The 25,402-nt window shown below is 36.4% G+C and overlaps 1 protein-coding gene across 3 annotated transcripts in view; it reads right to left on the bottom strand.

Annotated features, from left to right (window-relative positions):
* The window catches only part of LOC144282257 (uncharacterized), a 147,404-nt gene that overhangs the window by 86,077 nt on the left and 35,925 nt on the right, over positions 1 to 25,402 (bottom strand). The window contains exons 3-4 of one of the 3 annotated variants that reach the window (XR_013350617.1): positions 14,846 to 14,967; positions 13,830 to 13,963 (exon numbers count right to left, since the gene is read on the bottom strand). The exons of 1 other annotated variant lie outside the window; for it this stretch is intronic. The gene's annotated coding sequence lies outside the window, so the exon portion shown is untranslated. Of the gene's footprint in view, positions 1 to 13,829; positions 13,964 to 14,845; positions 14,968 to 24,061; positions 24,151 to 25,402 lie in introns of those variants that run through there. One more of the 3 variants, XR_013350618.1, reaches the window with a different exon arrangement.

Genomic DNA, 25,402 nt, shown 5'->3' with positions numbered 1-25,402 from the left:
TCTCCAATGACTGTAATACACGGTAGCAGCCAATTATTAACCCACATTTTTTCCACTGACTTTCCAATAAGTGCTCCTTTTTTTTTTTTTTTTTTTTTACTTAAGTAAGGAGGGAAGGGAGTGAGGGAGAGAAAGAGACAGTGGGGATGGGGAGGTTGGGAGGGAGAAAGGAAGGAGGAGGAGAGAGAACACTCCTGACTTGGCTTTCCAAAATTATTTACACCTAAGTCTTCCCAACAGAGGAATGCCCTTTGAAAGATTATGAGTGAAGTCCCATAGTGACAGCAAAATCTACTCCTTTAATTCACTTAGATCAAACTCTTCCTGGTTGTTATCAATTGTTACTACGCATTCTGAATTAACTGAATCATAATTAATGAATACTCTACCAGAATAAATATTAATCATGTTCCCTTTCACTATTAAATGTGTTTAAGCTTCAATAATAATACAGGCCAACCAATGAATAGCTTTTCCCTTGTGATTCCATTTCTCATGAATATTTATCTCTTTTCAGAAAGTCTCCTCAATCAACAGGAGGAAAGTAGATCAACTGTTCTGTGATTTTTCCTCTATCCCTTGCTTTTTTCTTATCTTTTTTTTCTTTTTTTCTTATCTTTTATCTCTACCAGTTCTTCAATTCTTTCCATCCCTTCCTTATTTATCTTTCAATGAAAGACAAGATGTATCCTTGATTTTATATCCACTTGCCAGCAACAGAAAAAGTATTCTTTAACAGGAAGTTGAGGATGAGCTCTTATGTTGGAGTCAACTTTGGCTGAATTTCCTTAGTTAGCACTGATTTCCTCACTTGTAAAAGGGAAATCGTAAACTATCCATCTCACAAGGGAGTGATAAGAATCTGTCTTAAAATGTTTTACAACTGTAAAATAATTAAAATGTATACTCTGATTTATATTACAAATTAAAGCTAGCTTAATAATCTAGGGGAGAAAAAGTATTTTTCCAGTATTAATTTTCTGGAAGTTAACCAATTGTAAGTCCTTTTTCAGGAATTATAAGTAAACAATTTTATAAAAAGTTTCTCAACTTTCTGAGAATTACAGAATATAAGCATTGGAAGGGACCCCAAAAATGACACTTAGTGGGGAAGGGGAGAAGGAAGAAAGGAAAAAGGAAGGAAAATGGAAATAAGAAACAAAGAACTATCATACCTAGAAAAATAATAGAGAAAAATGTTAAAGTCCTAATAATTGAATGATAATGATTTATAGAAGGTCACATTATTTTTTACATAAAAAATAAAAATATACTTGAAAATGGCACAAAAGTTGAATTCTCAAAGATTTATAAAAGATGACAGAGACATAACTGTCCCTTAGTTAAATTCCTTCATTACACTTCATTACACATTCCTTCATTACACATTACAATTTTGCATCATGTTATACTTTGAACATAATAAAATATTTTTTAACATTTTATTCATTTATTTGACAGAGAGAGTAAGACAGCACAAGCAGGGGGAGCAGCAGAATTGAGAGGGAGAAGCAGGCTCCCTGATGAGCAGGGAGCCCAATGTGAGGCTCATTCCCAGAACCCTGGGATCATGACCTGAGCCTAAGGCAAACCTTAACCAACTGAGCCACCCGGGTGTCCCTGAACATAATAAACTCTTAAAACATATTTTCAGTCAAATAATATAAAATTGTCTCAAGGGAAAAGTTAATAGAAGAGCCAATAGAAAAGTAGACTTTAACATCTTGACATAGCATTATTTAAATGCTTAAATGGTCAATAAGTATTCTCTAATATTCAAAAAACTAAAAAAATAAAAATAAATATCCTCTAATATTCAAGTTCAACAACAAATACCTGCTGATGTATGTAAACATACAAGACAATTTATAAGAAATAGCTGCTACTTCACAAATTATATAGAGTCAGTTCGAGAAGAAAGAACATTTACATAGAAAGTTATTTTTTAAGTGGGATTTATACTTCTGATTAATTTAAAGTATGAGGGACTATATTCACCCTCATTCCCAAAAAAACATGAAAAACAAGAATAATATAGGAAACAGTGAAAAGACATTGGATGTGAAGTAACAAAGGACACCTGTCTCTGAGTCACAAGCAATAAATGAGGTAAGCTGGGATCCCTGAGTGGCTCAGCAGTTTAGTGCCTGCCTTTGGCCCAGGGCGTGATCCTGGAGTCCTGGGATCAAGTCCCAGGTCGGGCTCCCTGTGTGGAGCCTGCTTCTCCCTCTGCCTGTGTCTCTGTCTCTCTCTGTCTCTCTGTGTCTCTCATGAATAAATAAATTTCTAAAAAAAAATCATAAAAAAAAAATGAGGTAAACCCTGAGACTTTAGCTATATATCATCTTCAGAGACTTTCCAGGCCATGACAAAATGAAGGTGATCCAGATGGAATCCACAGTCTCCCTAAATTGAAGGGGAGGTGAGAGCCAGGAAGATCAAAGTAGCCGGTATTCACAGAGCATGGTACCAGTAAGGAAAGGGTGCAGAGGGTAAGAACACCAGAGATCTGCAGAGGCTCCTCCTCCAATAATCAGCAGAGTACTAAGCAACACATGGGTGTGAGGAAATTACCTAAAGCCAGAAAAAAGCCACTCAAAAGAATTAGAGGAAACTGTTCAAAGCACACACAGAGACAGAAATAATGTGTGTCTCTTAGCTAGAATGACCTCTAATTAATAGGGCATTGGGGAAAGTGCTCAGAAAATTTTGCCTCAGGAGTGGGGGATAAATAAGTAGCCATATACTACACACTGCTTTGGACTTACCTAATAAATCCTAAAAACAACATCTAAAAATTATCAGTTTTCCAAGTAACTCAAGTATGTACTAGAACAATGCTCAAGAATACTTATAGGTATATATATTAAAAAAAAATACCAGCACCCAACATGGGAAAAATCACAATGTCTGTATCTTAACAATATATTGAAAAACATAAGAAATACTATGTTGGTAACTCTTTTTTTCCCATTATCTAAATTTACTTTTTAAAAAAGGACTTTTGCTCTCAAGAAGATGAAGTAGAAGTAATTTTTCCTATTATCTTGCTAAATATAGTTCAAAAACTATGAACATATATAAAACAAGTATAAAAAGACTTGAAAAGTAGAGAGGAAAAGTCAGTCTTGCTATGGAAATAGAGATTGAAGTAATTACATGGTAGTAATTTTGCTGGGTTTTCGTTTAGCCTTATATTATTACAAACATGATGCTAGAGAAGCCAGCAAACTACAGAAAGAATATTTATGTAGAAAGTTATTATTTTTGAAAAAAATGAGATTCATGTCTCTGGCAAATTTGGAGTACCAGGTACTGGATTCACTCCCCTGCCTAAAACCACATGAAAAATGGGCAAAATGTAGGAAAGAGTGACTCTTAGATATTAGGTATCATGTGACAAAGGCATGTAAATACACATACACACACACAAACAACCCAAAGATAGCCTGTGTTCTCTAATGACAGGACAGGGAAAGGGGCAGCCTAGACAGACAGAAAAGTTTTATATAGCAACTGCTTTACTCCAGCCAACACCACAGGAAAAACAAAAACAAAAACAAAACTGCAGCCACATATTCATTGATTCCAGGAGACGCTGAGTTCAGAGTTTAGACATCTAACCTCCCAGCATGCAATGAGTCATCCCACCTGCCCCCTCCATGATTGTCAGGGTGGTATCAGAGAATCCCAAGGAGGAAACCAGGACTTTTATCCCTTTTAGGTGGTAATAAGCCTTACCCCATGTGATATAAATGAAAATTACCAAGGGGACAGAAACAAGAAATTTGGTTTCATCAGCGAAGGTGGTATCAGTGGAGTCCAAATGGGGAGCTAGAACTCCCACTCCACTTAGCAATAATGAGGAGATATTCTTTTTTGTGTCAATAGAGGCTGCATAGGGAACCTTCACTTTCAGGCCCTCCATGCAGTAACGATGCGACGTCAAGCCTGCCAACCTCACCTGCTGAAGTGGGGTCAGAGAAAAAAGCCAAAATGGAAGTTTTGAATAAGATTCAGATACTCATAACATTAAAACAATCCAGATTCCAATTAAAATTACTTATCACACCAAAACCAGGAAAATTTCAATTTGAATTAAAAAAAAAAAGACAAAGGATGTCAAGACCAATAGAAGAGATAATTTCAAATTATCTGTCAAAGACTTAAAGCAGACATCATAAAAATGCTTCAGTAGGCAAATGCAAACATGCTTAAAAACAACTGAAGAAAAAGAAATTGTCAGTAATGATGTAAAAATTATCAGAAAAAAATAGAAACCACATAAGATTTAAAAAAAAGCAAATAATTGTAGAACTAAAAAAAATACAATAAGAAAAAACTCAATGGATGGGATCAACAATCAAGTTGATAAAGAATCAGTGATATTGAACATAGAATAGAAATTATCTAATATGAACAACAAGAAAATAGACTGAAAAAGTTATATACAAAACTCAGGGGACTTGTGGGACTACAAGGAGAGATCTATCATCTGTGTTACTGAAGCAACAGAAAGAGAGAAAAAAAAAAGGCAAGATTGGAAAATTATCCAAAGATTTAATGACATAACTGTAAATTTAGCAAAAGACACAAACCTACATTTTCAAGAAGCAAAGCAAGCCTCAAAACCCAAGATAAACCAAGAGAAATTCATACTAACACATCATAATCAAACTTCTAAAAACTAAAGACAAAGAAAAAACTTAAAAACAATGATAGAGAAATGAGAAATAAAGGGAATACTTCCAAACTCATTTTATGAGACCAGTATTACTCTCATACCAAAGCCAAAGACACAAGAAAACTACAGGCCAATATCTCTGATGAATATCGGTGCAAGAAATTTTAACAAAATACTATCAAATCAAATAACACATTGAAGAGATTATACACCATGGACAGGTAAGATTTATCCCTAGGATACAAGATTGGTTTAACATATACAAAATTAATATAAGACACCATGTTAACAGAATGAAAGAAAAACCATATGATCATCTCAACAGATGTAGGAAAAAGAATCTGACAATGTTCAACATCCATTTATGACAAAAATAATTTTCAAAAAACAGAGATAGAAGAAATCTTACTGAATATAGTAAAGGTTGTTTATCAAAGTTCACAGCAGCATAATCAATGGAAGAAAAAAACTGAAATCTTTTCCTATAAGATCTGATACAAGACAAAGATTCCTACTTCTGCTGCTTCTGCTCAACATAGTACAATACATCCTAAAAGAGCAATGAGACAAGAAAAGGAAATAATAATGCACCTATATCAGAAAAGAAGTAAAATTATTTCAATTTGTAAGTAACATGATCATATTTGTTGAAAATCCTAAACACTCTATTAAAAAATCTTTTAGAACTAATACATTTTCAAAAAGTTGCAAGATACATACAAAAATCATTTGCATTTCTTTATATTAACAATGATCTACCCAAAAAGGAAATCAAGAAAATACCATTTATGACAGCATCAAAAAGAATAAAATACTTGTAATCAAGGAGGTAAAAGATCTACACTGAAAATAACAAAACACTATTGAAAAAAAATGAAGACACAAACAAATGGACAGACATCTTGGACCGGATATTCCTGGATTGGAAGAATACAGTTATGATGTCCATTCCACTCAAAGTGATACCATAGCTTCAGTGCAATTCCTATCAAAATTTCAGTGGATTTTTTCATAGAAATAGAAGAATAATTCTAACATCTGTATGGAACCACACAAGACCCCAACTATTCAAAGCAATCTTGAGAAAGAAGAGAAATAAGGGAATCATACTTCCTGATTACAAATTGTTTAAAATCTACGGTAAAAAAGAAAATAAAATAAAAGCTACAGTAATCAAAACAATATAGTAATCAAAACAAGATGCATAAAAATAGACACACAGAAGAATGGAATAGAATAGAGAGCCCAGAAATAAGCCCAACCGTATTCAACAACTAATTTCCAACAAAAGTTCATGATGTGGAAAGGACAGTATCTTCAGTAAAAATATGCTGGAGAAACTGAATAAACATATGCAAAATAATGAAACTGGACCTTTATCTTATGCCATACACAAAAAACAACTCAAAGTGGGTTGAACACCCATTTTATACATAAGACCTGAAGCCGTAAAACTTCTTAAAAAAAAAACACAGAATAAAAGCTCCTTGACATTGGCCTTGACAATGATTTTTTTGGACAGACAACAAAGGAATTAACAAAAGTCAAAAAAGGGACGCCTGGGTGGCTCAGTGGTTGAGTGTCTGCCTTTGGCTCAGGGCATGATCCCAGAGTCCCAGCATCAAGTCCCACATCAGGCTCCTTGCATGGAGCCTGCTTCTCCTCCCTCTGCCTATGTCTTTGCCTCTCTCTCTCTCTCTCTGTCTCTCATGAATAAATAAATTCTTTAAAACAAACAAAGAAAAGCAAAAATAAATAAGTAGGGCTAAATCAAACTGCAAATCTTCCGTACAAAAGAAATGATCAACAGAGTTGAAAAGGCAACCTACCAAATAGGAGAAAATACGTGCAAATAATACACCTGATAACAGGTTAATTTTCAAAATATGTAAAGACCATATATGGTTTAACAGGAAAAAACAAACACTTGATTTAAAAAATGCAAAGGACCTAAATAGACATTTCTCCAAAGACATACAGATGGCCCACAGGTATATGAGAAGAATGCTCAATGTCACCAGTCATCAAGGAAATGCAAATCAATATCACTTGTCATCAGGGAAAAAACAAATCAAAACCACAAGGAGATGATATCACCCCATGCCTGTCAGAATGGCTACTACTATAAAAAAAAAAAAAAAGATAATTAGCATTGGATAGGATGTGGAGAAAAAAGGAACCCTCTTACACTGTTACTGGGAATATTAATTGGTACAGACATTATGTAAAATAATACAGAGTTCAACAAACCAAAAGTAGAACTACTATACAATCCAACAATCTCTCTTCTGGGAATATTCCCAAAGGAAGTAACATTGGTACCTTGAAGAGGAACCTGCATTCCCATGTTTCTTGCAGCATTATTCACAATAGTAAAGATAAAGAAACAACCTAAGTGTCTGTTGATGGACTAATGGATAAAGAAATTGTGTGTGTGTGTGTGTAGGTATATACATATATATGTGTGTCATTCAGCCTTTAAAAAAAAATAGTAGAGGAGATCCTGCCATTTGCAATAATGTGAGTGAACCTGGAAGATATTATCCTAAGAATTCAGAAAGAAAAAGGGAAAAAAGCTGCATGGTCTTGTATATGAAACCTTAAAAATTTGACTACATAGAAGCAGAGAGTAGAATGGGGGCTAAAGGGATAGTGAGGAGGAGAAAATGAAGAGATACTGGTCAGAGTACAAAGTGGCAGTTATGTAGGGTGAATAAGTGTAGGTATCTAATATACAGTGTAGTAACTATGGTTAATTATACTGAGCTGAATATTAGAAATCTGACAAGAGAGTAGATTGCAGGTGTTTTCATCACACACACGTACACACGCACACAAATGACAACTACGTGAAGAGAATATGCTAACTAGTTTGACTATAGCAATTTCATTTATTTCAATTATATATTTTATATATATATAACATGTTGTACATCTTAAATATATTTTTTTATTTCAAAAGTTAATTTAAAAAAGGACACCTGGGTGGCTCAGAGGTCGAGCATCTGCCTTTGGCTCAGGTTGTGATGCTGGAGCCCTGGGATCAAGTCCTGCATCGGGTTCCCTGCATGGAGCCTTCTTCTCCCTCTGCCTATGTCTCTCATGAATAAATATGTAAAATCTTTTTTTTTAAGTTAATAAAAAAATAAGACTGGTTACTTAAGTTATTGGAAAAATTTTAAAGAAGTTTCAGGCAACTTGATTAAATCTTTTCTTACAGCTGTAAAACCTATGAAATTTAAGTACATCTGTAGTATATCTGATCAAACTTAACTTCCTAGTTGCATGTATCAGAGCTGTGAAATATTCACTGAATTTTGAAGGTCCTTATGAAGAACATGATATCTTATACTTTATTTATGATTATGTGGATTATATTTTAACTAATAATATTTTGAATTTCATGGATTAACTAAAAACATAAAATGGGAGGAAAAACCATAGACATATCATTATCACATTAAAGTAAGTGATCTAAGTATCTCCAAATAAAGGCAGAGATTGTCAGGCTGGATAAAAGAAAAAATCCAACTATACATAATCCTCTTTAAACATAAAGACACATATAGGTTAAAGGTATAAGAATGTATAAAATTATAACAAGATAAAATAATCCAATAAAGTAGAGTCTCAATATTAGCTCAGTAGATCAGAGCTAAGGATATTATCAAGGATAAAGAAAATCATTTCAAAATGGAAAAGGGGTCAGTTCATCAGAAGAACTTAACAATACTAAATATTTATGTACCCAGCAACAGAGCTTTGAAATGTAGGAAGCACGAACTAGAACTGCAAGGAGAAAAAAAAAAAAAAACAAATCTGGAATTATAGTTGGAGACTTTAATACCGCTCCCTCAATAAATGATAGAACAAGTAGACAAAAACATTTAAGAACATATAAGGTTTCAACAACAGTATCAACCAACTGGATCTCATTTGATATTTATAGAATGCTCCACCCACAAAAAAACAGTATACATCCTCTTTTCACCACATTCTACACCATAAAAAAGTCTCAAAATGTAAAATGATCCATTTTTACAAAATGTGTTTTTTTACTACAGTATAATTAAATTTAAAATCCATAACAGAGGGACATCTGGAAAACCCCTAAATATTTGGAGACTAAATAACTCATTTCTAAATAACCCATGTGGCAAGGAAGAAATCACAAAGGAAATTAGAAGGTATTTTGAGCTAAATGAAAATAAAAACAACATCTTAATTTGGGGGATGTTGCTAAGTACAATTTGCTGGCAAATTTCTAGCATTAAGTAACTATATAAAAAAAAAGAAATTTCAAATCAATTACCTCAGTTTTTACCTTAAAATACTGAAAAAACAAAAACACAAGATCATACTAAACCCAAAGTCAGCAGAAAAAAAGGAAACAAATCAATGCAATTGAAAATGAAAAAAGAGAAAAATCAATGAAACTTGAATACTAAAAAGAAGAAAGAAAGAAAAGAAAGAAAGGAAAAGAAAGGAAAAGAAAAGAAAAGAAAAGAAAAGAAAAGAAAAGAAAAGAAAAGAAAAGAAAAAAGAAACTTCAATACTGAAAATATCAGTACAAGTGATCAAAATCTCACTAGACTAACCAGGAAATAAAAATATCAGGAAAGAGAGAGATGACATAACTAGCAATACTAGAGAGATTAAAAGGATAAGGGAATATTAATATATGGACAGAAAGTGAAGCAGATCAACAGTTGCCAGAGGATAGGAATATGGTGGAGAGCAGGTGCATTAGGAAGGGTTCACAAGGGTGAATGAAGAAAATTTTTAGGGGGATGGGGGCACTATGTTGATTGTGGTGATGATTTTAGATCTGTGTACATGTCAATTTAATCGAATTACATGCTTGAAATGTGTGCAGTTTGTTGTATGTGAGCTATACCTCAATATATCTGTGAAAATGCAAGAGATAAATCGTGCCAATATATAACAAATTTAACAGACAAAACAAAGTTTTTAAAAAATACATAGTTAATGAAATCTTCACAAAGGAAGTGAGACCTGTCTCAACTATAAATCCTATTTACTACTCGTAAGCTTATTAACTGCTGACCAGTTGGAACCATAGATCCATACAGTTGTAGGGCTATTTTTCTCTAATCTATCCTAATTATTACAATTAGTTTCTCTACAATTAGCTATTTCACATAGAAAGACAGATTTTACATAACATGATAGACTTCTGGTTGTTTTTTTTTATTTTTCTGCCTTGTTTCTAAAAAATGTGACTCTCTGGCAATGCTAGACACATTTTCTCTCAGGGAAACACGTTTTTCACTTTACCCACTAAGAAGCTCTTACTGGCCAGCTCTGCAATGAACACTGAACCTCTTTCATGGGTATAAGTTGCCATCTACCATCAGTCATGCGGTTATTTTTCTGAAAGAAGAAAAAGAAATCTTTTTTTTTTTTTTTCCAATTTCATTCATTTGTACTCCTTGCTGTGGTTCTGGGCCATTTTACTTTGAACCCTTGCTATCGACTGTTATTAGAATCTTAATTGATTAAACGTTTGATTTTATGTGGTCTTAGGGTACTACACCTAACAGCAAGCTGAATATACTCAAAAAGTAACATTCCTGAGCTACTGCTACCTGGGGAACATTCAAAGCCGTGCAGAAGCGTGCCCATGCAGCTCCGTAGGAGGCATGCTTTCTGCCTCTGGGCTCCAAAGAAATTTCTCTTGAGAAAAAGCAAAAATGAAAGCTTTCCTTTGCTACTCAGTGACAGAGAACAGAGTCAGCAGAGCGAATCCGTTTCTGTGGTTAACAAGTAAAGAGCAGGAAGTATTTTACAAAGCAGATTGCAGGGAAGAAAGCTTTTATGGAAAACGAGGAGAGTCAATGCAAATATTGGCAAATACAATAATCACTGGTCATTGCAAAATATAATTTGGCTTCTGATGGGACCACTGTAAGTTTGGGAGATGATGAATGTCAGAATTTGGAAGATTTGAAACTGCAAATGAATAAGACTTCCTTTGATCTTCTAGTGGGATTAGAACCCTTCCTTATAAATAAGTAACAATTTGGGGGCACCTGGGTGGCTCAGTCGGTTAAGAATCTGCCTTCAGCTCAGGTCATGATCTCAGAGTCCTGGAATCCAGCACCCCCATGGGCTCCCTGCTCAGCAGGGAGTCTGCTTCTCTCTCTCCCTTTGCCCCTAACCTCACTTGTGCTCTTTCTTGCTCTCTCTCTCAAATAAATATAATCTTAAAAAATAAATAAATAAATAAATAAAAACTAAAAGAAGTAACATTTCTACTTGCTGCCTTCTGATGAGAGGCAAAATGATTACTCAGAGTCTAATATTCTTGGAATGAAGGAGCTACACCATCAGGCATCGCCAAGAAGCGCAGGTGCCATGGGGAAGCCCGAGTGTGGGTTGGCTCTCAGTTTTATTACAGAACATAAATGTGTGGAAGCAAGAAGAAAAAACAGCTCAAGAAACCAATCCTGAGAGGGGCAGCAGGGAACTGCCTCCGTGACCATCTGCACGGGCCTCAGGGGAGCATTAACTGGAGGGCGGTGAGAGATTGGAGAACTGACCTCAGCAGGCCTGGCTGTCTGTCCACCACCGTTGCTGTGTTCAGCACGTACTGTCTTCAGTAGGGACCCATGGCAGGAATAAGTGGCTTTTGCCACATGCATAGAGCTGTTGCCATTTGTGTGTGTCCCTGTTCTTATGCTTTTTTACCTGCTGAGGTCTTGCTCTCCCACACCTACGGGGTAGGCACCATGCTAATCCTTTCAGAAACTCCCTTGTGTGGTATAGTTTCTTCATTATACATCTAAAGAAACTGAGGCCTCAAAGGGCAAAAAAAAGAATTATGCCAATATGCAAACTCAAGGGTCTCTGATCCCGGATATCTTGCCCTTACCCACTTCACTGCATTGCCTTTCTGCCCCTTCACGTCAAGTAACTCAGTGAAACAAGAGCCATGAGTATACTGCTTAATCTTCATTGCTAGGTGTGTGCTGAAGCTTGCATGGATGCGTCTGTACCAACTCTTTTTTCCCTAAGAAACAACTGATCTTCTCTGGGCAGAAGCTCTTACAAAAGATTCCTGGGCCAGTATACAAACAGATGAGGACAAGTAGATGCAAATTGTCAAACGTCCCTGGGATCTAGGGGCATTCAGATTATTGATTTGTTAATGGTCCCTGTATTGGGACACAAACACTACTTAACGCTCTCTGGGTTCATCAACTTCCTCCTTCTTCTTCCCATAGGAACCACACTGGACTTGGATGAAGCATCACACCCGTGGGTTATAGCATCTGGCTTTCTGGTTTAACTTTCACTCCGGGAGGGAGAAAGAGAAAATATTGACCACAGGAAGTGAAAGATCGTCCCTCCTGATGACTACTCCGAGTCGCAGTTTCTCCTTACCTTCTGAAGTTGACTGCCACGCAGATATGCACAGCAAGTGCCCAGCTGCGTCTCTCTCCAGTCATTGTTAAACAGTAGCAGGCAGTAATGCATAAAACCTTCCTTTTAGTGACTACTTTCCTTAGCATCAGTACTCGGGACTTGCACTTCCCAAATACCTGTCACTGCTTTCATTTTTATTTTAGACTTCATTGACCAGAATGATTATGTAAAACTGAAACTTGGGAGAGTATTTTGGAACTGGATTGCTCACTTGTTTGAAAACAGTTGTTGGCGAGGAGGAGGATGTACCAGTAGCTACGTGCACACTGCTGCCTCCACTCGTAGAGCACCTCCCTCTGACCCTGTTCAGCCCGATTTTGTGAGGTAGTGTTGAGCCTTTCCAATCTCACCCAAGCATGCCATGCCAATGGAGCTTCCTTCATCCAGCTGGTGGATAAGATAATGACTTACAAATCGTATGTCAATCAGAAATGGAAGAAGATGACTACGCAGGCCGTAAAGGCCTTGGTGGTTAGTATTCTTCATTCATGGTGAGCTCAGTGCTGAAGGAGGATCTCTGATCTTTCTGGCTCATCTCTCCCCTTCCATTTAATTGACATCTATCAGGGTATTGCTCTTCCATCATGACCCCCCCCTTTTTTTTTCTTTGCTGAGAATACAAGGACAAGCATTCTGCTTTTTTTGTGGGTACACATATAACTTGAGCCCTCTTCTCAACTAATAGGACAAAATGCCATATGAATCTTGTTGCTAAGATATAGTCTGTAATGAATATTGAAATTAAAGTTGCTGTCATGGCCATTAATCACCAAACTTTTCTGAATTGATATGGATATTATATGTGAGCAAATTCTTATAAGTTTATTCCTCACACTCATTGTGTGTATGTGTGTGTGTTCCACAGATTTTTCCTTCCACTTTGAACATATGGAGGAGGCTCCTAAATCGGGTTTTAGGCCTTAATACAGGGACTACTCTAGGTATCACCCCTGATGAAAGAGAAATAGGAAATAATGACTAGCCTATCTGTCTCTTTTGTATCAGTACACAGAAAGTAAGAAGGAAGGCTATCCAGTTATTGGATATCTGCTGCTGACAATTTTGAACCAGAACTCAAAAATATTAGAATTCATTGCAATCAGAGGTGTCTACTTTTCTGAACTCTTTCCAAATCTAGGCATGTAAATGTGGCAATATCTACCTACTGAACATTGGTATTATCCATCAAGAAAATTCCAATTAAGTGATACCATTATCTAGATATGGTTAGATTTCAGAACCTCGGCAGAAAGAAAGGGCAGGGGTTGGGGAAGGAGGGAAAGAAAGAAAGCAAAAGGGAATTAGAGAGAGGAAGCAAAGGGAGGTGGATAAAGGGAAAAGGGGGAGAAAGGAAGAGAGAAAGAAAGGAAAACAAAATAGAGCCAAATAACTAACACTGCTGAGACCACAATTTCCTCCCTGTCACCATATTGCTTCACTGCTAGGTCCATGACAGCTAACCCTGGTGGCATACCTCGAGTGTCTCCCCTAGGCTATCTGAAGGCATTTAACCTTACTTTTGAAACATATCTGTTTTGATATGATCTCATTGGCACTAGTAGGTTTGAACCTTGGGCAGTGTCATTTCCTTGTGTCCTTCTGGGGAATACTGTTTTACTCTCTCTTACCTTCAGCTTCTACTTTCCCTTTTTGGATCAGTTTTAATAACTAAAAGAAGTTGCGAGGAGATGGGAATCAATCATACTCTAATCACAGATAGAGCAATTTACTCAGAAAAGCTTGAACTTGAAACTGGTCCAAAAAATATTTGAACTCATTTCCAGATTCCATAGATTTTCAGGTTGTAAAGGTACCTTTTCCTCTAGCATTCTGGAAGGTGATAAAAAGAAGAGAGAAAAGAAAAAGTAGAAACTGCCCTTTGGTTCTCTATTCACCAAAATGCCCACTTGAAAGTATTTGGATACTCTGACAGTCACTGACTTGGGTGGTTTGGCCTGGAGTGCTCAAGTACAGAGTTTTCAGGCCTGATGCTTCTGTATCTATCAACAATTCAGTAGGACACCTGGGTCACAGTTCAGAAGGTACCTGACCTCATGCTAGCACAGTATTTTCTGAAAATAATCCCAGCTTTTGATAATAGTTTCTACCAGTAAAAGAGAAAATAAGTGTCTTGATGTAGAGATACTTTTATGAGACCGAAAAAGTATTTTCTAATTCCTCCACATTACTTGGCCATCAGGCTCTTTATTTCTTTGTCTCTGTCTCTGTCTCTCTCCTTTTTAAAGGATGCATCAGGAAGAAAACCTGATCATTTTTATTGGATGCCAGACTAGTTCCTAACAAACTCTCTGTCCGCAGGCTAGCACACAAAGTAGATAATTAATTGCATAGAAGCCACACCTTTTGGTACACCCATCCAAGGTACCCATGTCTATTAGTATTTTTTTTTTTTTTTTTTTTTTTTAGGATAGTCACAGAGAGAGAGAGAGAGAGGCAGAGACACAGGCAGAGGGAGAAGCAGGCTCCATGCACCGGGAGCCTGACGTGGGATTCGATCCTGGGTCTCCAGGATCGCGCCCTGGGCCAAAGGCAGGCGCCAAACTGCTGCGCCACCCAGGGATCCCTGTCTATTAGTATTTTAATGATTTTTTTCACATCCCATAGGTCCTATTCCCAGATAGTCATTATCTTATCACCAAAAATATGAGCATCAAGTCAATCTTTATCTCTATACATTTTTCCTCTACTAACCTGGTGCTTAAGAAGCAGGAGAGGTTTAGCTCTAGCTTAGAGGTACTATTTTTTGCCTATGAAGCAGTTCAGGTTTCACTCAGGATTTACTACATTCAAAGGTGAGCAGATGTGTAAATCACCTATGAAAAAGAAGGAAAGAGAGAAAGAGAGACAGAGCTGACTGGTTTTACATGACTAATGGCAAGGTTATATCTGTGTATCATGGAAGCCCCCCCCCAAAATTAGTGGGGACAGTGCTGACTCAGCTCATAGACAATTTCCTAGTTAGAATAAGATTTCTTTTCATGCCACCATGTACAGGTGAATTTACTTTCTCTATACATTTTCTAAATCGTACCTAAAATGGAATTTAACATCAAGTCACCATTCCTCTGGGGTAATGGAATATCACAGGTTCTAAGATCCCCGTAGCATCTGCCCATATGTATTGCTTCTCCTCTACCACACACTGTAGATGCTCCATTCTGACAATGGGGTTCTTAAGTCATCCTCCCCCAGTGGTTGAGAATTTCTAATGCCATGCTGATTATCAGTTTGCATTCTAGTAACCCACCCACTAAGACTTGCTTTTGTCAGGCCCCTACTATCAGCAAGTCTGCCACTGAACCCTGGCCCAGGCAGTAACTATTATCGGGGGGGGGGGGGGGGGTACTTAGATGGTGTTAATCTACCTTGATTATAGGTATCACCAGTCATGTGCAGGTTTGATGGTTAATTTTATGTGCTAAGGGATGCCCAGATAGCTGGCAAACAATTTTTAGGTGAATCTGTGAGGATGTTTCTGGAAGAGATTAACATTCGAATTGGTTGAATGAGCAAAGAGGATTACCCTCAACAAATTTGGATGGGGGCATTATCTGATCCATGGAGATCCTGAATAGGACAAAAATGCAGAGAAAGGGCAAATTTGTTCTCTGCTTGAGCTAGGGCATCCTGTTCTCCTGTCCTTTGACATTGGCACTATGGGTCTTTAAGCCTTTGAGATTGGACTAGAATCACATCACAGACTTTCCTTGGCCTCCAGCTGGCAGAAGGCAGATCATGGGACTTCCCAGTCTCCGTAATCATATGAGCCAATCTCTCATACTAAGTCCCTTAATGTCTACTTATACACCTTATACAGAGGAAAAGCCCTGATTAATATAGCAAGTAAGTGCTCAGCAATCAGCTTTGCCATGGGTGGAGGGGGAGCATCATGAATTGTAGTTTATAAAAATGTCTGTAAATACTCCTACTGTGGTTCAAGCTACCAATATATTGTTCAAGCTACCAATATATTGTTACTGAATGCAGAGTTGGAAGAGATGCATGCTCTTTGTTGGCATGAGCAGACAAAACAAGCTCCTCTATACTTATCTCAGTCACCCATGATTCTTTTCTTCCTACTCCATTTCTTTATCCTGGAAGCTTTTTGCTGTTATTTTACCTCAACTATGACTAATTTATAGGTTGTGCAATCCACTCCAATACCGACAGAATGCCTGCATAAGTAAACTTCCCCATGTAAGCAGATCATTCACATCATCACCCCTAGTCTTACTGCATGATCGACCCAAGCCCCATACCTACAGGTTTAGTGCCAGACCCTGATCCTGGTTATCCTGCCAATGCAAAGAATCCTGAAAAATAGCAGGACAAAATCAAGAATGCTAGAATATATTCAATCTTTTTCATATTTCAGGCCAATTCAAATTAAGTTGATTACCTACTACCACTTTTTTTTTTCATACTAATAGTTTAATAACATGAAATCATTTGTTTTTACGCCATCAGAGACTAATAGGAAAGAGGTTAAAGGGTCTCGGGTTTTTTTTTTGGTGGGGGGAGTGGATATTGTGTCATTAGATAGTCTAGCAGTTGGTCATATTTCAGTGCTTTGCAGTGAGCAGCCTAATTGAGGTCTCCCCTGCTCTTGTGTAATTTGTCACTGACCCTCTCCTAATATGCTGAGTACTGGATTTCTTCTTTCTGATATTATCTAAATTAAAAGCAAATTGACAATGATAGAACATGTGAGCTGGCCAGCTAACAGGTTTAGTGGAACTTTAAATCAACTAATGAAACAGATGGAAGCCATCTGGTAAAGCAAAACTGTACTAGAGAAAAATGGTTCCATTTCCCAAGTCAGAGATCTGTGTTTCAATCAGTGTATCAGTGGTGTAATATTGAACAAGTTTCTACACATTTGTTGCCAGAGGCCACTAGCTGATCATCACAACTACTTTTACTGCTCCCAGGTTCCTTGCTGGATTGTTGTCTCTCAACATTTCTTATAGTAAGTTGTAGCCATCTAACCAGTTTTTGCCAATGGAACAAGAATGGAAAAGCAATGGATGCTGCTTTGGGGCTAAGTATTTTAAGAAGCCAATATTTCTCCTCCATTCCCTTTCTGAAATGCAAACTGGATGCAAATGACAATAAAAACCCTAAGGAATGGTGGGGCAACAAACTGAAAGAAGCCGGGTTCCTTAAATCACCAGTAGAGTTGAGTCTCCGGCAGATAGGAGCCATCTCTTTGACTATTACTCTAGTGCACTGTCTTTGAGCCTCAGCCGGCCTGCTTATTACATCAGTAACAAAGCTTAATGAATACAACATCTCTTTAAATGAAAGTTTAATAATATTGCCTGCCTTAATTAACATTCTTTTGGTTGGGACTAGCAAAACTTCACTCAACCTAGTCTAAGCTGAATGGAGAAATTTTCCATAATGAAGCAGCAGTGCAGAAACACATCTGGGCCTCAGGAGGCAACAGAGACAAACAGAAAAGCCACCTAAGAAGTCACTTTTTAAATCTCTCTCTCTTTCTTACACACACACACACGCACGCACGCACGCACACACATACATGCACTCTGGCCCAATAATCTCTGGCAACTACTTTTTTCTCTATGTTTTCACTATTCCATCTTTCCTTTCCATGTAAAATGCCACTCCACAATTTCTGATTTTATACACCTGATGTTCAAGAAAGTAAAATCTCTCAATTGCAATTTTGAATCAACAGGATATGATCTATTTAAGCCATATTAAGTTAAATGTTCACCTTTGGTCCTCTTGGGCCAAAAGAACGGAATCACAAAAATACTAACATCATTGCCAAAGGCCCCTTCCTATGTGTGAGTAAGGAGGTGTGGTTCTCAAAGATAAGAGGTTTGGGTTAAATAGATTACTCAAAATGGGCCAAGTACATTACTTCATCAATTATCATAAAAATTAATTGAAACGCTCATAAAATTCTTAGCAAAATACAGCAAGGATTCATGTTACTCATTGTTTTTATAATCATTATTAGATATTATACTAATTTTCTCTCACCACAACAAATGAGCACAAACTTAAGAAGCTAAATAACATCCAGTTATTATCTCACAGTTTCCATGGGTCAGAAGTGTGGGGACAGTGTGGCTCAGCTTCTCCCTATGGTCCAGATCTCAAGAACCAAAACAAGATGTTGGCAGGGCTATATTCCTGTCTAAAGGCACATCTTGGAGGCACATCAAATTTTACTTAGACTGTTAGCAGAATTCAGCTCTTTGTGCCTGTAGGAAAAGGCTCTCTGTTCTTGCTCACTGCTAGCTATGGGTTGTTGATGTCTTCTAGAGTTCTCTCTGGGTCTTGTTGTTGGCCCCTTATGTCTCAGAACCAGCAATGATGGATCAAATTCTTCCTTGGAATCTCTCTGCCTTCCCCTTCTGCAGCATCTTACCTGCCTTCTCTTCCACATCTCTGTCTCTAGCCAGAGAAAATCACCTGTTTCCAAGGCTCATGTGATTAATTTGGACCCACCCAGATAATCTAGAATAATCTTTAGGTATGTAACCTTAATTACATTGGCACAGTCCCTTCTGACATGAAACATAGCATATCCATCAGTTCCAGTGATTAGGGCAGGGCATTTCAGGGACTTATTCTGTCTACCACAAACAGATATTAAATAATACTGCTCCGGGATTGTCTAATTTAGAAAACATGACAAATACACATGACCTAACTATCATTTTTTAAAAATAATTCTGAAGAAACTTTGAAGCATGTCATGGTACAAACATAATTATGATTATACAACTTGCATTTGCCTTTACATATAAATTACTTTGCATACACACACACATATATATACACACACATATATTTTAAATTTTCTTTTTCTCTATTAGTATATACCCTCCTCACCTGTTCATTTCACAAATATTTATGTCTTCACAATTTCAAGTGCTGAGGATACAGTACTACTCAGCATGGTTCAGGGCCTTGTGCCATGGGCAACCAGCAATAAATAAGTTAGCACATTGAAAATCAAGGTCCTTTCAAATGGTGATAAACAGGGTCATGTGATAAAGTCCAAATGACTGCATGGGCAGAAGGTTACTCTATTTCAGACTGCTTATCAGTCTAAAGGAGGTCTCTCTAAGAAGGTAGGATTTGGGCTTTCCAGGAAGAAGGTGCAGTAGCAGAATATAGTCAGGAATTGTGATGCCTCCAGCTTTGTCTTTTTTCAGTGTTGTTTGGGCTGTTCAAGGTCTGTTGTGGATCCATACAAATTTAAGAATCATTTGTAATAGCTCTGAGAAAAATGCTGTTGGTATTCTAATAGGGATTGCATTAAATGCATAGATTGCTTTGTATAGACATTTTAACAATATTTGTTCTTCCAATCCATGAGCATGGAAGGTCTTTCCATTTCTTTGTGTCCTCTTCAATTTCTTTCATCAGTATTTTACGTTTTCAAAGTACAGGGCTTTCACCTCTTTGGTTTCTTCCTAAGTATCTTATTAATTTTGGTGCAATTGTAAATAAAATGGACTCCTTCATTTCTCTTTCTGTTGCTTCATTAAATGTCCATTGACTGATAAATGGATAAAGAAGATGTGGAATATAAACAATGAAATATTACTCAGTCTTAAAAAAAGAATGAAATCTTGTCATTTGCAATGACATAGATGTAGCTAGAGGGTATTATACTAAGCGAAATAAATAAGTCAGATAAAGACAAATACCAGATGATTTTGCTCATATGTGGGATTTAAAAAAAAAAACAAAAAACAAAACAAAAAAGCAGAGGGGAAAGAGAGAGAGGCAAACCAAGAAACAGACTCTTAAGCATAGAGAACAAACTGAGGGTTACCAGAGGGGAGGTGGGTGGAGGATGGGGGAAATAGGTGATGGGGATTAAGAAGGGCACTTGTTGTGATGACCACCAGGTGCTATTTGGAAACATTGAATTATGGTGTTGTAGTAACACTATAGTAAGATTTTAGCATTAGACTGTAGGTTAACTAACTGGTATTTAAATTAAAATTTAAAAATAAAAGTATCTGTGGGAGTAGGAATTAGTTTGGAATATTCTGGCAACCTATTTGAGTAAAAAATGACCAGTGGGGAGAAAGGTACTAGATGAGTTCAGAAAGGGGCAGGGGGAAGATCATTCACCTTTTTAAAGGTCTAGCTGTTAATATAAGTACTTAAAAATCACAATCTTATTTTGAAACTATAAAACATACAGATGATCCGTTCAAACTGAGCTTCATCAAATTGGTCTGTTTGGGTACAATACTTTTCATCAAATATAAAATTGTGATTAAAGAGAAAGTTGTAGTGGGAAACTCGCCCAAATGTTCCCAACTTCGTTAGTCCTATACAACCATTCTTCCCCTAAGGGTATAAATAGAACACATATTCTTTCATAAAAAGATGCCTGTGTCCAATCTGTAATGGAAGAAACTCGGATCTTTCCTTTTCTTCACACCCTTTCCTGAGAACCATCAGAGTTTGTGAGTTCTAATTTACTGCATCTGCTAAATTTTAATCTCACTTATATTTGTCCTCTGCTTTTATTTTCTTCCCAGTGCACTCCTAACATCCTCCCCCCCAACAGTCACACATAATTGGAAGAGAGAAACATGACTTACATAGCAATGATTTCAAAGTTAATGATGGCCATCCCTGTCACAGAGGACACTGGCCATTCCCACCTGGGAGGAGGGATGTTCCTACCGTCCTCTCTGCTTTCAAAAATGTTGCACGTTGCCTGATGCCTCTATTCCTCTTCTATTACCTTACCCTTCTCTTGGGATTGTCACAGAAAACTCCAAATCAACTGTCCCCTTTGCGATATTGCAAGAGTAGCTCAGGTTTTTTTCTTAAGTGATATTTCTGTCCTTAATAGAAATTCTGCTGTTGGATTAAACTTTTCTCCTTGCCTTATAAACTATGAGGACTTTTTTTTTTTTAAAGACATAGCTAATTTATTTTTGCCTTTAGGCACTAACTCTCTGCATTACGACATGCATGTCACACATAGACACACATGCACACTCAAGGAAAATGTGCTTTTTAAATGCAAAATAATTTTTATTCATAATTTCTTGTGATATACTAGAATTCATCCATGAAATGGTCTGTTGCTGATAGAGCGAAGAATATTTAAAATCTTTAAAAGAAAAAAAAAGATCTAGTTAAAATATATAAAACTCTTACTTTATTCAACAACTCAACTTAAAAATGGTTGTTAAAAAGGCTGTATTCAAATTTTTAGTGAATTGAGATCTAAACTCATTTGTTAGTGTTGAAAACTTTTGGAAATGTTTGTGATCCTAACAGTCCTTAAATATGATTTACAAGCAGCCCTTGACATTCTATACAGTTGAATTAAACATCTTTTGTTCAGACTCACTTTTTAGGTATTCTAATACCTTTAAGTACATTGGGGGAAGAAAACCAGAATCATGACTCTAAGTCAGTTGAGAAACATCTTAAGATGTTAAATGATGACTCTATCCGTCAATTGACATCTAAATATAAGTGCTGTGACCATATTTTTTAGAGAAATGCATGTGTATTTAAATAACATATGGAATGTCAGCATCATTTTGACGAGAGAAAGGATAAGATTAAAGCCTAGTTCTGGCTGCACATTAATTACAGCCCTGTAATTTACTAGCAAGTTACTTCAGTCTCCTCACCCATAAAATAGGTAATAACTCATACAGTTGTATGAGAATTAAATAAGCTAATAAAGTTCTTAGATCAATGCCTATATGTAATGAGTATTTAAAAAAATAGTTATGTAGGGGCAGCTGGGTGGCTCAGTCAGTTAAGCCTCTGACTCTTGATTTCAGCTGGGTCATGATCTCAGTGTCCTGGGATTGAGCCCTGCATTGGTCTCCATGCTGGGCATGGAGCCTGCTTAAAATTCTCTTCCTCTTTCTCTGTCTCTACGCCTACACAAGTGTGTGCTCATTCTCTCTCTTTCTCTCTCTCTCTCTTCTCCCCTCCCTCTCAAAAAAATTAATTGAAAATTTACTATTAAGGTATAAAACTATATTGATGTAAAATTATTATATTAACCTTCACAGAAATGAGGAAATGAAAGTACTGCTTTCATTTAAACATTAACACCAGTGGGATATCCAAGACTTTGTCCTCAATCAAGTGACAATTGGACCAGTCTTCTCAATTGAAAGATCAGCTATGAAGGAAAAAAAGTAACAGTGTACAAAATTCCAGGAAAAGTTCATTTTGTCCAAATTATTTTGTGACAATATTAGCTCTCAGAAGACAGAATCAACCTACTACTCATGTCAAACTCTTAATATTAAATAAAAAACTTATAAGGTACTCTCTTCTTAAAAAAAAAAAAAAAAAAAAGGTACTCTCCTTAATTCACTTAGTTTTCTTTTGCTATGCTTACTTCATCACCAATATATTCTCCAAAATGAAATGAATTCTTTGATGCTAAGATCAGAATCCATTAGCAAGATATTCGTATGATTCACAATTTTTAGGCTATTTAGAGATTTTTCTTCTGCAGGGATTCCCAAATGTCAGAAATATCTTTTTCTGTATTCTGGTATGAAATAAACTTCATTATCTTTACTTACAAGTGACTTTTGCCTGCCTTTCACAAGTTATAATCTATAATACAATTTGGCTTTAAAGGTATCCTATAATTTAAGAAATTGTGATGGTTGATTTGAGATATTAATTTTTGAATGGACATTTGTCTTTTTATGAGACTGTCCATGATTGTCAGTGAAGATTTAGAGATCAAAATTTTAAAAGGATGAAAGCCATAAGGCCAGAGAAGGGACCATGTCACTAGAGCTACAGGTTAGAATTATGGTGACATACATGAATCATACATTCTCCTTCCCATTGCCCACCTGTGTAAGCGTGAATCAGGAAATGTTAGGGGGCACCTGGGTGGTTCAGTGGTTAAGCATCTGCCTTCAGCTCAGGTCATGACCTCAGGGTCCCAGGATGGAGCCCCATGTTGGACCCCGTGCTCAGCGGTGAGCCTGCCACTCCCCCTGATTGCGCACACGTGCTTGTTCATTCTAATAAAAACTTAAAAAAAAAAAAGGAAATTTTAGAAAAGGCAGAGGACTCAGATCACCTCCAGTAATCTTTTGAACAGGTGAGGGTAAGTCCTACTCAAAGGGAGAATGTGATCAGCTCAAATGTACAAGTGAATCTCAGACGTTTCACATCTCGAGATCACTTTACAAAACAGGACATCTTTTGCTTTGCTCTCTTGCCACCATAAAAGAGAAAATCTCATGTGGGCGGTATTCTGGGGAAAGAGGTGCTCCTCCAGTCATGTTTTTGTTTACTCCTTTTTTCCTCCCTTCTCGCTTTTCCTTGTTCATCTTCCACTGTTCACAAGCCTCTGACATAAAAATAATTTTAAATAAGCATATGCCAGGAAAAGTCACATTACTTCCAAATGTTGTGTTGTTACCTTTTCCTCTCTCTTCCATTTGGTGTCTGTGTGGTACTTATTTTTTTTTTATTTTTTAAACATTTTTTTTATTTATTCATGAAAGACACAGAAGGAGAGAGACAGAGACACAGGCAGAGGGAGAAGCAGGCTCCATGCAGGGAGCCCGACGTGGGACTCGATCCCGGGACCCCAGGATCACACCCTGGGCCAAAGACAGGCGCTAAACCGCTGAGCCACCCAGGAGTTTTTTAAATCTATTTTTGTTGTTGTTATATCATCTTAATGGTTCACTGGTATTCCCTGAATTTATCTATTCTTCTTTTCATCAATATGACCTCATATAATGAGAATACAATCCGTTTTTCTAAAAATAAATAAATAAATAAACTTTTCTAAAAAAGCAAAAAAAAACTCCCTAAGCAAAATAAGTAGGGGATCCCCTACTTATTTTATTACCACCTGAAATTACCTTGAATTTTTATGTGTTCATATTTCTTCTCTCCCTCTTCCTGTAATAATCTCTTTCTCCAGAGACTTTTCCAGTGTGCATCATTCCGTAGCTCTCTTGTTGGAATCACTGTACACAACATGAACACAAAGACTATCCATGGGTATGTGGAGGCCCACAAATGACTTCCTCAGTTACTTAAAGTTAGGTAAACTCAGCAGTGAACGTACTTAGTCCTTCCGTTGACGGACCTTGAATCCTCTATCAATTATCTTCCACACTGACCTGTTTACTGAAGTGCTCCTCATCTTCACCAGTTTTGCATTTTCTTCCTTGCTGTGTAATCACCCATTTCTTCTGGGTCACAAAATAAATTTCTCTGTAGTAACCTCATCTAATTCTTCTCAGCTTCTCTGTATTCAGGAGTTATGTATTTCTTCTCATTCCTAGACTTTCTCATTTCTTTCATAACTGATGAACCAAGTTAATAAGTGATTTGTTTTGGTCATGGGTCTTTTACAAGAGCCAGGTTTCAGATTAGTCAATATCTGTAACCATTATTTGTAAAATCTGTTTTTATTAATTTTGGCTTCTTTCCAAGTTAGTAATCACTGTTTGAGAAATATATATATATATATATATATATATATATATATATTCATTTATATATGTAATTCTACTTATTTACATATATTTATATTTATATGTTTGTCATATTCAGATAGCCACCTCAATCTATTTTAAAAGTCAACATTCACAGGATTTCTAAAATATGATTGCATTTTACCAAAATATAGATCTATATTTGTACAGATTGTTAAACAATAAATCTGAGAATAAACATCTGATTTTCGTCTTTTACAATGATTTTGTTTTTACTACAAAATTAGATTTTGACGCTGATCACTCTAGATTATAAGCATGCACTTAAAACTATTAGATCCATGTATGTCAGAAGCCTTTTATAATTCAAGAGTAATTTGTCCTAGTTTTGGGACGAATAAAGTAATTTACCATACTCGACATTCATGACTTTTCCAAGATCAGGCATGTCTTGAGGATTCTTCATTACTGATTTTTAATTATAAACAGCCAGCAATCATTTTCTGTCTTTTCTACATAAGAGTGTGGTATAAAATGACATATATAAAAAGCCACCAATCTCCTTTAAAATTATGGTATCTGTTATAATTCACAATATTAGATTTTAGACATATCTGTTGTATATATACAATCTGTTATTTATTTTAATCTTTGTGAAAACCATAAAGTCCAATAAATGATAGAAAGGTTTATATTCTCATTATATGAGGTCATATTGATGAAAAGAAGAATAGTTAAATTCAGGGAATACCAATGAACCGTTAAAATAACAATAAGA

The sequence above is a fragment of the Canis aureus genome, chromosome 13, assembly GCF_053574225.1.
Source record: "Canis aureus isolate CA01 chromosome 13, VMU_Caureus_v.1.0, whole genome shotgun sequence".
NCBI classification, from domain to species: Eukaryota; Metazoa; Chordata; class Mammalia; order Carnivora; family Canidae; genus Canis; species Canis aureus.
This window is presented reverse-complemented; position numbering and strand designations above follow the sequence as displayed.